This window comes from Engystomops pustulosus, chromosome 5, assembly GCF_040894005.1.
Source record: "Engystomops pustulosus chromosome 5, aEngPut4.maternal, whole genome shotgun sequence".
Classification (NCBI taxonomy): Eukaryota; Metazoa; Chordata; class Amphibia; order Anura; family Leptodactylidae; genus Engystomops; species Engystomops pustulosus.
In genome coordinates, this window is record NC_092415.1 from 136,438,083 (window position 1) to 136,452,098 (window position 14,016).

The 14,016-nt window shown below is 41.4% G+C and overlaps 1 long non-coding RNA gene across 1 annotated transcript; it reads right to left on the minus strand.

The window, feature by feature from the left end:
- Window positions 1-7,816: 7,816 nt before the first annotated feature.
- LOC140134192 (uncharacterized) lies at window positions 7,817-9,570 on the minus strand. The gene is made up of 3 exons (XR_011856109.1): window positions 9,409-9,570; window positions 8,573-8,647; window positions 7,817-8,005 (listed from the first exon to the last, which is right to left on the minus strand). It is a non-coding gene; the product is annotated as an uncharacterized lncRNA (long non-coding RNA).
- Between the last annotated feature and the right edge of the window lie 4,446 nt (window positions 9,571-14,016).

Sequence of the window (14,016 nt, forward strand, 5' to 3'; positions counted from 1 at the left end):
CAGACTCCACCATAATTCTATGAAAAGATAATGAAACCTATAGAAATTTGATATTTCTGTGAGTGTAACGAACAAAAGAATAAAGTTGAGCTATCATTTGATGTGCACATTTAAAAGTTGTAAAAACAGATCCAAAATGAAAATGGCGCAAATGTGTTTTTTTTGCCAATTTCACTACATTTGAAATTTTTTTCCAGCTTTCCATTGCTGGAATATTAAATGGCGTCACTAGGAAGAACAATTTGTTGCATAGAAAACATGCTTTTATACAGCTCTGTTCACAGAAAAATAAAAAAGTATGGATTTTTGAGGGTGGGGAGCAAAAAATGGAAACCAATAACAAAAAAGGCCAGTGGCGTTAAGGGTTTAATAATGGCATGTTAATAATTGTATGCATTACCTCCACTAGGAATTTCACAGTGCCAATTTTGTGATTCCCCCTTTCCAGCGCCCCTCAGTTTCTCATCTTATGTTTGTGATGTGGTGTTGTCATATAAGTTTAAAGGGAACCTATCACCAGGAGACCCATTTTTAGCACTCCCCCAGTCCCCACAGAGTATAGTACATACACTGACAAAGTGTTTTTGTATTAAAAATCTTTTTACAGAAAAAAAAGATATGTTATATTGTACCTTTCATTAGCATCTGCTGTCTGACTAGGCAGTTGTCCACTGGGAGTGGACCTTTTCAAATATATGAATAACTCCCCTCACTCGGGATTGGCTGTAGAGGAGCAGGGGGCGTCGCTAAGCCCAGTGATGGGTGTTTTCATATATTTGAAAAGGTCACTTGGAGAAGCTGTTCCCCAAGGGTGGGGGGGAACTGCTCCTTTCCAGACCCTCCCATTTGGCAACTGCCTAGTCACACAGCAGATGCTAATGAAAGGTACAATATAACATATCTTTTTTTTTGTAAAGCCAATTTTTAATACAAAAACACTTTGGCAGTATATGTACTATGCTCTGTGGGGACTGGGGGAGTGCTAAAAATGGGTCTCCTGGTGACAAGTTCCCTTTAAGACTATCACGAGCCTTGGGCTATAAATAGATTGTGGCCTCCGCAATGGTCTAAAGTTAAATTATCTTAGACTTAGTGCATAAAAACATATATAAATTTGGCATATCTGCACAGAAACTATAAGATAAATAACTGAAATACATTCATTACCAAATCAATCTTACTACATATATACAGTAACCAAACTTACTGCATAGATATGGCACCACAACCAAGATCACTACAAGAATTATTACCTGATTAAAACCTACTACATAGTTACATTACCAGAACCAAGACTACTACATAAGTACATTATTAGAACCAAAGTTACTACATGTATACAGCACTGGAACCAATATTAGTACATAGCAACCAATATTACTACAAAGATACAATAATAATTCTTTATTTATATAGTGCCTACAGATTACCCAGCGCTGCACAAAGCTTGCCAAATAGGTCCCTGTCCTCAATGGGGCTCACAATCTAATCAACCAACTGTCACGGGTGACCCCCCGATCCATATCTAAGATTGCGGGGACACCCGTGCTCAGCTATGTGGTGCAATGCCCCTGCTCCCCCGGCTTGTACTCACCTCTCCTGGCTCCTGATTTGTCTTGGTCCCCTTCCAGGCCGCACGCCTGCTTCCACGCTAGGGCGCGTGCTCCCGCTGCTAGGGAAGGCACGTGCGGACTCGTCCTGATTCAAAGGGCCATCGTCCTCCGAATTGGAGCTGGCTAATCCAGCTCTCCCTTATATTCCAGCACCTCCCTTCACTCACTGCCGGATCTTCAAGTCATTCCACTGAAGTGAAAGCCTCCTGTGTTCCTCCTGTGCGTTTCCAGACGCCTCCGTGTTTCTGTGGCATTCCTGTATTCCTGTGGCGGTCCCGTATTCCTGTGGCGGTCTCTTATTCCTGTGGCAGTCCCATATTCCTGTGGTGGTCCTGTATTCCAGTGGTCATCCTGAGGTCCTGGCATCCAGAGGTCCTACCAACCCGAGGTCCTGCCCCCGATGTCCTGCCATCCCGAGGTCCTGCCTACCCAAGCTTGGGAGCTAGCATTAAGGCTACATTCACACAAACGCCGCTCAACCCCACCCCTCTCCATAGTGATACATGGTGCACAGCGTCATATTACAGGGAAAGATAGGACATGTCCTCTCTTTCTTCCGGCTACGATGCGGTACAGCTCCCGTATGACACTGTAAGCCCATTGCCGTCTATGGCGGACGTATATACAGCATATATAGGTCCCCCATACGGCTGTGTGAATGTTGCCTTAGACTATTTTTAACAAATATTTACTCATTTTGAATCAGAATCAAACTTTCGGTCCTATTTTGAATGATGGTTGATGTTGTGTGTCTCAGAGATTTATTACCCCTGGAAATATACTTTCCCCCATTTATATTGTATCCAGAAGTAAGCCTAAAATTATGTATCAGTATCAAGGATTTGCTTCCATTTGGTGGCAGTCTTAATGTTTGTAAATATACCATCAAAATTAATTAGGCAGAGATCTATTGCTCTCTCATCTATAATTTCTGATCCTTTATGAATTGTGATACTCACCAAATTATTTACATCATAAATTGTACTAAATGTGGGCTGTACCATTAAAAACCTAAAAAGAAGATATTTGATCATCTTAAGGATATTTAGAAAGGAGAGAGAGTACTTTATTAAGACATATGGATGTGATATTTCATTTTTCCGTTTCTTTGGTCTGAAGTGAGTTGATACTCCTGTCATGGACAGGGATTGGAGGAAGTTAGTGTTTAAGCAGGCGGTATCATGGATCTTTTATATGAATACCAGTGTCCCTAATGGATTCAATTACAAAAACAATTTGTTGTATATTTATTATGTTATGTAGCATCTCATGAATTGTTTTTGGTGTTTCTAAGGTCTTTTCTGTGTATGTATATGTCTCATGTAAATGTTTTCTGGATTATTACTTGGATTATTCTGATTGCTATGGTGTTGTTTTTAATATGTGCAGGTGCACCACATTTGGTGTACCATGATTAAAAGTGTGTAATGCTTGCATAGGTTTTACCTTCCTTATACTGTATGTACACATCTTTTAATGAATGTCCCACACAATAGCATCCGTTTGGCACTAGCCTTAAGCAGCCATTGACCCAGCAAAGGTGGATGCACAATCACATTTCACCTGTGCCACATCTACCCCGCCCACAGGCCCCACAATGGCGGCTTGTGAGATAGATATAGGACAATAGAGCAGGGGGCTGAAAGCTTCTGTGCACCATTGCAAATTAGTGCACTTGATAAGGCAGGAGGAGGAATACTCAGATTCTGGGGTCAGGCCCCCTTTTGTGACTGAGCCGATGACTAGAATTCCACAATCCCTCCCAATGGCAGTGCTGATTATATTTTATCATAAATACTCCATTTATGCATCATTACTTTCAGAAATTTGTAGACAAATTCCATGTATTCGTTAACTTTGTGTACTTCTTTTTAAATGGCTATTCTCTAGGAAATAGTAAATCACTTCTAAGTGTAATTGTCATTATGCAGCAATTTATTTTCGTACCTTAGGGTTATAGCACACATTAAAATCCAGCAGAATGCAGTTTAATGCAGTATGAAGTAGTCTCTTCTTTATATAACTCAATAGTAAAAGCATACACATTGTGTTGCATGCCACTGAGTACTTAAAAAAGATTAGCATACCTTTCTAATATAGATGGTTCTGCTTTGAATCCTTGGATTTATTAATCTTTATATCCATCTATATATTCTATTATTATATTCTACTATATTCTACTATTACTACTAGCAGGGCCGGCTCCAGGTTTCAGTAGGCCCCTGGGCGACAGTGCCTCAGTGGGCCCCTTTGCAGTGAACTCACGTGCCAGCATTAAAAATTCAAAAACTAAAAAACAGTCTCCTGTTCCCTGAAATATTTCCCAGTTTATCATCCCAAACAGCCGTGTCACAGTCAGGGCAGTTTTGAGGTCATTTAACCAACAGGGCGAACATAAAAATGTGTGCCCCTCCACTCTGCCAAGTAATAAAACTGAAACTTCAGCTCAGCTGCTTCAGAACCTCATAATACACACTTTAGCTGCAGCAGAACCTCATATACACACCTCAGCTGCTTCAGAACCTCATAATACACACCTCAGCTGCTGCAGAACCTCATAATACACACCTCAGCTGCTGCAGAACCTCATAATACACATTACTGCTGCTGCAGAACCTCATAATACACACCTGAGCTGCTGCGTAACTTCATAATACACACCTGAGCTGCTGCGGAACCTTTAGGATACACACCTGAGCTGCTGCGGAACCTCAGAATACACACCTGAGCTGCTGCGGAACCTCAGAATGCACACCTGAGCTGCTGCGGAACCTCAGAATGCACACCTGAGCTACTGCGGAACCTCAGAATGCACACCTGAGCTTCTGCGGAACCTCAGAATGCACACCTGAGCTGCTGTGGAACCTCAGAATACACATCACTGCTTACACAGAACCCTCTCTGCTTCTCATGTACATTTGAGATGATTAATATCATTTCCACATCCACACATGCAGCAAGACATATATACATCTACAGAGACAAGCATGGAGGCACACACACACTGACAGACAGATACATACAAACATGCAAGCAAACACATTATCACACATACCATACACTCACTATATGTATCAGTCATACACATCCATACATGTCACATACCATCACACACCCTGAGGTGTCTGCAGCAGCCCTGGTATCACACAGAGGAGTCTTCAGGCTTCTCCTCCTCCTCCTCCTCTTCGTCCCGATTTCTGAGCTGCCGGATTTCAACATTACTGCAGCTCCGTGTGAAGAGGTGATAGGGGGAGGGGGGTGTTAACCCATAATGTGCTGCATCACACAGGGTGTGTGTGGGCCCCCGGCAGCTCTCTGGGCCCCGGCACTTGCCCAGGTATGCCGGGTGCTGGAGCCGGGCCTGACTACTAGAATATATTGACAGATACTGAACTTGCATTGTTTCTAAATAAAAACTATATAATGACTAATGATATTACTTTACCAGGAGCATACCTCCCAACAAATACTGTGATGCAAAGAAAAATATTTGTAAAATAGTTAATTCTGGCACTTAATTTTTATTAATTGTTAAAATATCATTCATATTCAGTATGCAATAAGGTGCCAAAATATAAAATAAAGCCTTGGAGTACAGTAGATATAAAGGAAAAAAAAAATCATAAATAGATAACGTAGAACAGGTAGGCAGCACTGTGAGAACCAAAGGGGATTCAATCCTTGTGGGTGCCGACTACGTTGGTCTAACCCAAGACCCAGTTGCATAGAAGAAGAAGAGAAGGCAGCAGCACTCAGTTTTCCTAGTTCAGGATATATTTTTATTCACATGTGGATACAAAGCTACGTTTCGGCTAACTCAATGTAGCCATTTTCAAGCAGTGAAGTCAGGTGTTACATGGCGGGTTTAAATCCCCTGCAGGATGTGACGTCATCAGTGACGTTAACAAAGTGAAAATACATAAATATATACAATGAATGTGCCAAAGTAAATGCTCATCGTACAATACAAATATTAAAAAAATACATTCGTGACATAGTCTGAAAATAAGTGGGGAAACGCTCATTATGTAAAGCCGGTATCTCCGATTTGTAAACATGCGGTCTGCGCATGCCTGCAGGTTGCGTAGCAACGCCTAAACAGAACGTGTAAGTGGAGGCTGGGGGTCCCCCATACATTACACTCAGTTGTGCTGCCAAGAGAGGGCCATATTTACCAACCAGGCGAGGGATAGCTCCGGATGTGTCTGCTGCAGCTCCGCGATCGCTCGCATGCGGCAGCGTGACACCATACACCGTCTGAGTCTCACCTCTCGCGATAATCACGCGCCTGGTATTTTGGTGGCCATCTTGGAAGTGGGCAAGAGTGATCGGGGACCCATCAGTGCTGCATGTCAACGGAGAGCTGGCAAGTAGGCTGCCCGCACCAGGCACAAGAGGGACTAGTGTCACAAATAACGCAGTGGCACCTTCAGGTGGTAGGGCTATCCGTGAGTACGAACCCCTGTATCTACTGGGGTCAGTCGCCCATATCAACACTGTTTGGACAGTCCTCACTATGCCAATCGAGCGGATCAAGCCAATCTCGTCGTGTGCCTCCGATCGTGCAGATCACCATTGTCACGTCTGTGGGAAGCCACATAAAAAAATTCAATTGTAGAAAAATACGGAGATGAGGCCGGCAAAGTGATGAGGGTTTCCTGTCAGCGTGATTATCGTGATCTGTGTACAGACGAAAGAAGCCATTGTTATTCATTATAAAGAAATATGTCATATAACATAAAAAAAACAGCCTAACAATGAAGGATGAAGGTGGTTCATGGTCGGACGGAATTAGGGAGTATACTTTCGTTATTAAAGAATGTTCACATTAAATTCCATGTTGAGTCCGACTGGATATAAAGAGTTAAGTCTGTGAATCCATACCGTCTCACATTGTTTTAGAATTTTCTGTCTGTCACCACCTCTCCTAAGGGGGGGGGGGACATGATCAATGATAAAAAACTTTAATTGGTGTATATTATGACCAGGGTCTGAAAAGTGTCGGGGAACAGGTAAGTCGAGTTTCTGTGTATTAATCGTTAATCTGTGGTTGTTGATTCGTAACCGACACTCAGTGGTGGTTTCACCCACATAAATTTTGGGACACGGACAAGTAAGAATATAAATAACGTGGTCCGATCTGCATGTCAAATGGTGGGAGATGTTGTATTTTTTGCCCGGGTGTGTGAATGTGTCCCCTTTAACCATGTATTGACAATTCTCGCAACTCATGCATGGGTAACACCCTGGTTTCAATAACGATGAAAGATTAGATGTTATTTATCTAGGTCCAATGTCACTCCTAACTAACTGGTCCCTGAGATTCTTGGATCTCTTGTATGAGAACAGGGGAGGTGACTGCAATTCACTTATATCATGATGACATAGTGACAAAGTGGACCAATGCTTACGGATCACCTGGGAGACAAATCTGCTGTGTGAACCATAGGTAGTCACACAAGGAATGCGGGCCCTCGTTGTACAGTCTGTAGTAGTTCAGTCTTGTCCAGTCTTTTAGCTCTTTCCCTATGTTTGGTTGCTAATTTATTGGGATAACCTCTAGAGGTAAACTTAGCAGACATCTCATTGAGCCTGACATCAATTTTTACTGGGTCATCTACTATCCTGCGTAGTCTCACCATTTGGCTATAGGGAAGAGATTGCATGATTCTTTTGGGATGAGCACTGTCGTACCTTAATAAATTGTTACGGTCCGTGGATTTTACAAATAAATCTGTCTTAAGTTTGTCACCGTCGATGTAAACACTGGTGTCCAGAAATTATATCGTTGTGCACGAATAGGATTTTGTCAATTTAATATCGGGGTCCATCTGATTAAGAAAATCAAAAAAGCATAAGAATTGTTCAACATCACTGGTCCAAATGAGGAAGATATCGTCTATGTACCGCCACCATCTGAGTACATTGACAAAGAATGGGGACTAATACACCGACGATTCCTCCAATTCCGCCATAAAGATATTGGCGTACATGGGGGCCATATTGGCCCCCATCACTGTCCCACGTAACTGTAGATAATAATCATTACTGAACAGAAAGTAATTGCAGGTAAGTACAATGTCTAGTAAACCCAAAATAAACGATTGGCACTCGACAGAAAAATCGGTTTTGCGCACAACCGATTTTTCTGTCGAGTGCCAATCGTTTATTTTGGGTTTACTAGACATTGTACTTACCTGCAATTACTTTCTGTTCAGTTGCCCATATCAACACTGGTTGGACAATCCTCACTATGCCAATCGGGCGGATCAAGCCAATCTCGTCGTGTGCCTCCGATCGCGCAGATCACCATTGTCACGTCTGTGGGAAGCAACATAAAAAAATTCAATTGTAGAAAAATACGGAGATGAAGCCGGCAAAGTGATGAGGATCTGTGTACAGAAGAAAGAAGCCATTGTTATTCTTTATAAAGAAATATGTCATATAACATCAAAAAATCCAGTTGGACAAGATATCAATCTCGCAATTGTAATCCATTCATTGAGTATATCTGATTGAGATGATACAAGTAAAATATATAAGTATGCAAATAAACAAGCAAACATCCATTGGCATTGTCATAAATTATTAAAGCTAATCAAAAAGGACAGTTCCTTGTCTCCTCCTCTCTTTCATTCCTCAGAACCGCTACATATATGTTTTATATGGAAAAGGTATACAATCGTGCTAAAGAAGTGTCTATACCTAACTAGTGTACCTAACTACAGTGTAGTGTACAATATACGTGACCAATAAAGTGGGGTGTATGTCCTATACTATACTACTGTGCTCAGAGAGAAAACGATTAATTTGTATATAATACATATTCTTATCAACACAACTCCCTTGAAAAATCAACCTGTGTAAGCGATGCCTTAGAGTCAGCTTACATGTAGATATTTTTCTACATAAAAAGATACATGTGCCCTTTCGTGAAAAAAATAATAATGTGTATTTACCTAATCCTTTAAGAATTTTTCAATGCAAACCATCTGATTGTTGCCAGGAGGATTATTACTTCTGTTTATAGAACCCTGTAAATAAAAGTTCTTCATTAAGTCCTCTTGGGACCATAGATTGTTTCATAGTTTCATAGTTTATATGGTTGAAAAAAGACACTTGTCCATCAAGTGCAACCAAGGAAGGGAAGGGATTGCATGAGGAAGGGATTTAGGGGAAACACAATTCTATATAACATAACCATCATTGTTATTTAGGTGTAAAAAGGCATCTAGACCTTTCTTGAAGCTCTCTGCTGTCCCTAGATCTATTTGGACTCAGCTTGTAGTAGTCTAGGGGTAACCTGATCTCCCCTAATATTTGAGAAGATTTTGTCCAAGCCAACAACCTGTACCTTGTCATGCTTGCCTCCATGATGGTACAGAAAATGATTCAATCAAATTTTATCTTTCAAGATTGTTTTGTGCGCTGTGTTGATCGTAGAAAAATGCTGCTGTATTCTCCTCCTCAACTCTTGAGTAGTTTGTCCTATGTAAATTTTTGAACACGAACATATTATGGCATACACCACATTTTTAGTTTGCAATTTATGTAGTGTTTCAAAGGATGCATCTTCCCATTGATTGGGTCTTTGAACATGTCCTGTGACATAATATATTGGCACACATTTACAGTTGCCACATGCAAAGGTACCCTTGAACTTGTGTCCTCTAGTAGTTCTTATAGTTGGTCTCATAAAGTGGCTGGGGCTTAGCTGATCTTTCAAATTCAGGGCTCTTCTTGCTGTTAAAATTGGTTTATCAGTCACATGATCTGCTATTTTGGGTTCACTCACCTGGTGGTACCTGGAACTACCTGGTGGTATCCTGCCCCAGCAAGTCCATCCCACTTTGCGGCAGGCTCTGATGAAGTCCAGGTGCCACTTAGACTCTGGTCCCAGGTGTCGGCTAGTACCACCTTCCACAGTGGTCCAGTGGATCCACACATCCTGAATTCTGACACTATAAAGGAAGGTAACACCACATTACCTATTGCTATGCACCTTCTAGATACCACTCTACACCCCAGATCTAAAACAGTTTTAAGTATAGGAATTTTCTTCAATAATGGTACGTGTTTGTGTATGATGTCCTTGATACTCTAAAACTGCAGCCTATACTCAATCACTACAGTAGGAACCTGTTTTTTGTTAGGATAAGACAGTGTTGGTTTCTCTTTCAGTAATTTCTGGTACCAAATGTCTTTTTTTCAAGTATATTTTTAGCTCTTGTGAGCAACCCTCCTTGGTTGCCCCTTCTTCGAGTCACTTGTGTATATCTGTCATCTCATTTTGATAACTTGTATCTTCACTGCAATTTTGTTTAGAGCGAGTAAGATAAGCCACTTGTATGGATCTAATTGTGTGTTCCAGGTGTAGGCTTGTAGCATGCAAGATGGAATTACCAACAGTGGGTTTTCTGTATGTTTGGGTCTTGATGACAGATTCTGATATACTTGTTAATCTAAGATCAAGACATACAATACTGTCTGTTTTAATGGTGTGGTTGAAACCGAGATTGCTCTGAGAAAGATGTGAGAGAATTGTATGGCAGATACTTCTTTCCAGATAATCAACATATAATCTAGGAATCTGCCATACCACTCTATAGATAACATATACTGATTATTTGGGGAATGGATGGTTCCTTCCTCCCACCATGACAAAGTTAGATTTTCGAATGATGACAAGAACTTGGCACCCGTGCTGTGCTGATGTCCTGTACCGGTAGATAAAATTGCTTTTCAAATGAAATAAAATTGTGATTCAAAAGGTAATGGCAAACATCCAATATGAACTGCTTTAGGTCCTCAGCATAGATATTATACTTTTCAAAGTGGTAGCACAAAGCCTCTAATGCTATACCATGGGGAATTAAGATGTAAAGTGCAATTACAGCACAGTTCAACCAAAACAAAGTGTCCATCCATGAAAAATCTTGTAAAGAAGAAAGAACATCCCTTATATCATGTAGCTACCACTTAAGCTGGTCCAACCACTTGGTTGCTCATTCAATGACCCATTACTTGAAATGATGGTTCTTACTGGGGATGGGGAAAAACCTTTATGTATGTGGGATCTAACCTGAGTTTTCTATTTGTTAAATTGTCTGACAAGAGGTGCTCCACTTGGCCCCTGTATAACTCCTTGTCCATGAGGACCACAGAGCCCCCCTTGTTAGACATCTTCACTACCACATCATCTCATCCGACAATATCCTGTAAGAAAGTAAAGAAGGGGGCTGACTCTAACTTTGACTTTTCAAGGCTCTCAAATCCATTTCTACCCTTTCCTAAAGTAAAGCCAAAGCATATGTTTTAGCATTAATGGGATAGATCGATGGATTCTTGATTCTGAAACTGTGAATATTCCACCTTACATTCTAATTGCTCTATTATTCTACTGCAGAATAAATTAGAGTAGGATGCTGAACCTTCTCCAACAAGAGCTACAACGATGGTCCCGGACGGATCCAGCAATCATCCAACATATAGCAATCCAGAAATTTTAATCTGACCGGAGCTCATAAGTAATTCATCGCTCTTCTATCCAGCACTGTATAATTCCTTTTTATTTGTATGCTACTCCTGTGAGGGTCAAGATAATGATTATATGTCCATAATAATTACATGCTTTATGATTGTATACATGTGCCCTTTGCCCTACATTTTTGTACTCTGTCTGTTATGAAATACAGAGCTTTTCCCTTAAACCAGTTTTTACCAGACATGCAACTGTCAGCAAAACTCAAGTCTCATGATATAAAAGCAGATGTTTGTTAAGAATAGCATCAGCATCCAGACTAGCGGTCGATTTCCTAACCAACGGTGACTGGAAATTCCCCTGGCATAGCAACCAAGGCCTAGTTTTGAGGACCAATCAACAAGGGTCAGAGGCCAGACATGTATGCTTAGCTATAACCAATTATAATGATTTTAATGTATGTAACCGCAACTTTTTGTATGAATATAAAAAGTTATGTATCGGGAAATAAAGTACAGTTCAGTTCTCTTTTCTGCATGGCGAGTTAAGAGCATGAGCTAAGACTAAACGGAACCTGAGTCTGTCTTTTCTTACTAAAGTGCACGCATGCTCAAATAAATTGGAGTGCCTGAGAGAAGAGTATATTGGCGGTTTTCCGCTGCCTTATCAAGTGGCGCCCGAACAGGGACTCACCTCAGCTGATACCGTTCACCCGAGGACCCGAGCCAGAGGACGGGGGACGAATGCTTGTCCACACCAATAGAGGACCGCGGCCTCACTGAGTCAAGGTAAGTTAATGCATATTATATATGTGTTGGACTTCCCTGTGACCATTGGTGTGGAATAAGTTACTAGCCTCTGATTCCTTTTGGGTCTAAGGGCTAATTGTCTGAGTGGTGAGACTCATTTTCTTTACGGTGATCACTGAGCTGAGTTTAGAACTGATGTATTTATAGTGACACTTCCTTACTGTGTGTCACTGGAAGTCACCACGCCTCATTCTCTCAGACACTGAGTCAGACCTCTAGGGAGAAAGTGAAAGCAGAAGTTTCACAGTGACGTATAGCTTCTTTGCCCCCTCCTATAGAAGTTCGGGAGAAAGTTTGCAGACTGAGAATAATACAGATTGGCATCCTCTGTTCCGGGGACATTGGGTATTAGTTACAAAATACATGTCCGGGATTGTTTTTATTCTTTTATATGGGAGAAGGGGAGGGAATTGAGGCGGTCTAGGTTAGAGACCGGGAAATAGCATTGGCTCACTAGGAGACCGTGCTGGCTGAGGTACCGAGGGAGTACGGCTTATGTGAGAAGTGGCCCTAACGGGTGTGTGATCAGAGTTTAAGGTTCTGTTAGTGTAGGGATTTTGTTATTTTACTGACACACAACGGTGAGCCGGGACCCCTGCGTCGAGTGAGTAGCTACACCGACGTGTATCTCGATTGGAACATGATGTTGGATGTATTTAAGAAAGCTCACACACTCCCAGAGGGGGCAGAGAGCGCAGTCAGGCTTGTAGAAAAAAGGGAAGTAAGGAAGTATGTTACTAATTGTGGAAACAGATTCTAACAGCAAGCAGAGGCCAGTTAGAAGATAAGGACATATTGGAAGCAGCCCAGGCTCACGACAGAGGAGCCAGGGCATTGCAGAATGAAGGATGGTCAGAAGTGCGGGGAGGAACAGGTGGTTCAGAAAAAGCGGAAGTACTGTACGGATATGTGGAGCTTTCTGATAGAGATGTGAAATGCGGAACCAAAATGGCGACAGTGCCATTGCCACCGCCCTATAATGGCGGCCAACCCGGTCCGGAAGGGTGGACCTGTAGAGTGTAAAGATGTAAGTAGACAGAAGGTTGTTGAGTTAAGTAGGACTGATGGAAAAGTGCAAGTTGATATGATGGAACAGAAGGGCTGGTAGCATTGTGCTGAAAAGAAAAGTAGTAGAAGGTTTGAAAGTTTTGGGATGTGTTAAAGGATCTGATGATTGTGCAAGTGAGGAAAAAAAAAAAAAAAAAAAAACTTGATCAGATTTGCAAACAGACACTTAGAGCCTCTGACAGACAAACACCAGGACAGAGTGACAGGAATCCTTCAGAGTGCCCATTGAGAAAGAGACAGAAAGAGACTTACATTGCATCATCGGGTGCCAGTAATTACATCCTCCTCATAGCGCGATCCAACACTTTTTTTCTTTCATGACGCGCACTGACAGTTCCTGTCCTAGTGCGCATGCGCCAGCTCTCTCTGTAACACACGCGGGCGCCGGCGTCCCTGTGTATATAACCAAGGGATTCCCCGCGCGCTCGCATTTACAGCTGACTGCCTGAGCAGTAACTCAGCTTCCACACGTAAGTGTCCTGTTATTCTCCCTAGTCTCATGCTACTGTTGATTGTCTCTTGCGTGGTCTGTTCTCTAGCTATTCACCACAGCTGTCCAAATTACTCTATTTATACTTTAAGTTCACAATAGCAAGGCCGTTATTATCAGCTAATATTTTAATTATTTTATTATAATTATGTAAATAATCCAATTATGTAAATGGTCTAATTATGAAAGCCTTACGCTATTTACTATTTACTATTGCGCTTTCTGCTCTTAGCATTTTAGATTACAGCCCATTTATACTCTTTTCATAATTCATAATTATTAAGCGGGAATCTCCACCTAAGATTCTAATTACCTAACTAACTAATCCTCCATGCTACTATTCCCTCCTTCTCAGCTACATTACACTCTAGTTCACTTTAGCTGCACACCTACCCCTATTCCATTGTCTCCTAGAGTCTAATTGTATACTCTTTATACTGCCTATTATCTCTTACACGGCTACTCTATACATTATGCATACAACATGTGTACTTGCTCTCCCTGTAATTATAATATCATTTGTGTCAATCTGTTCTTATGAATTTGTACGTATTT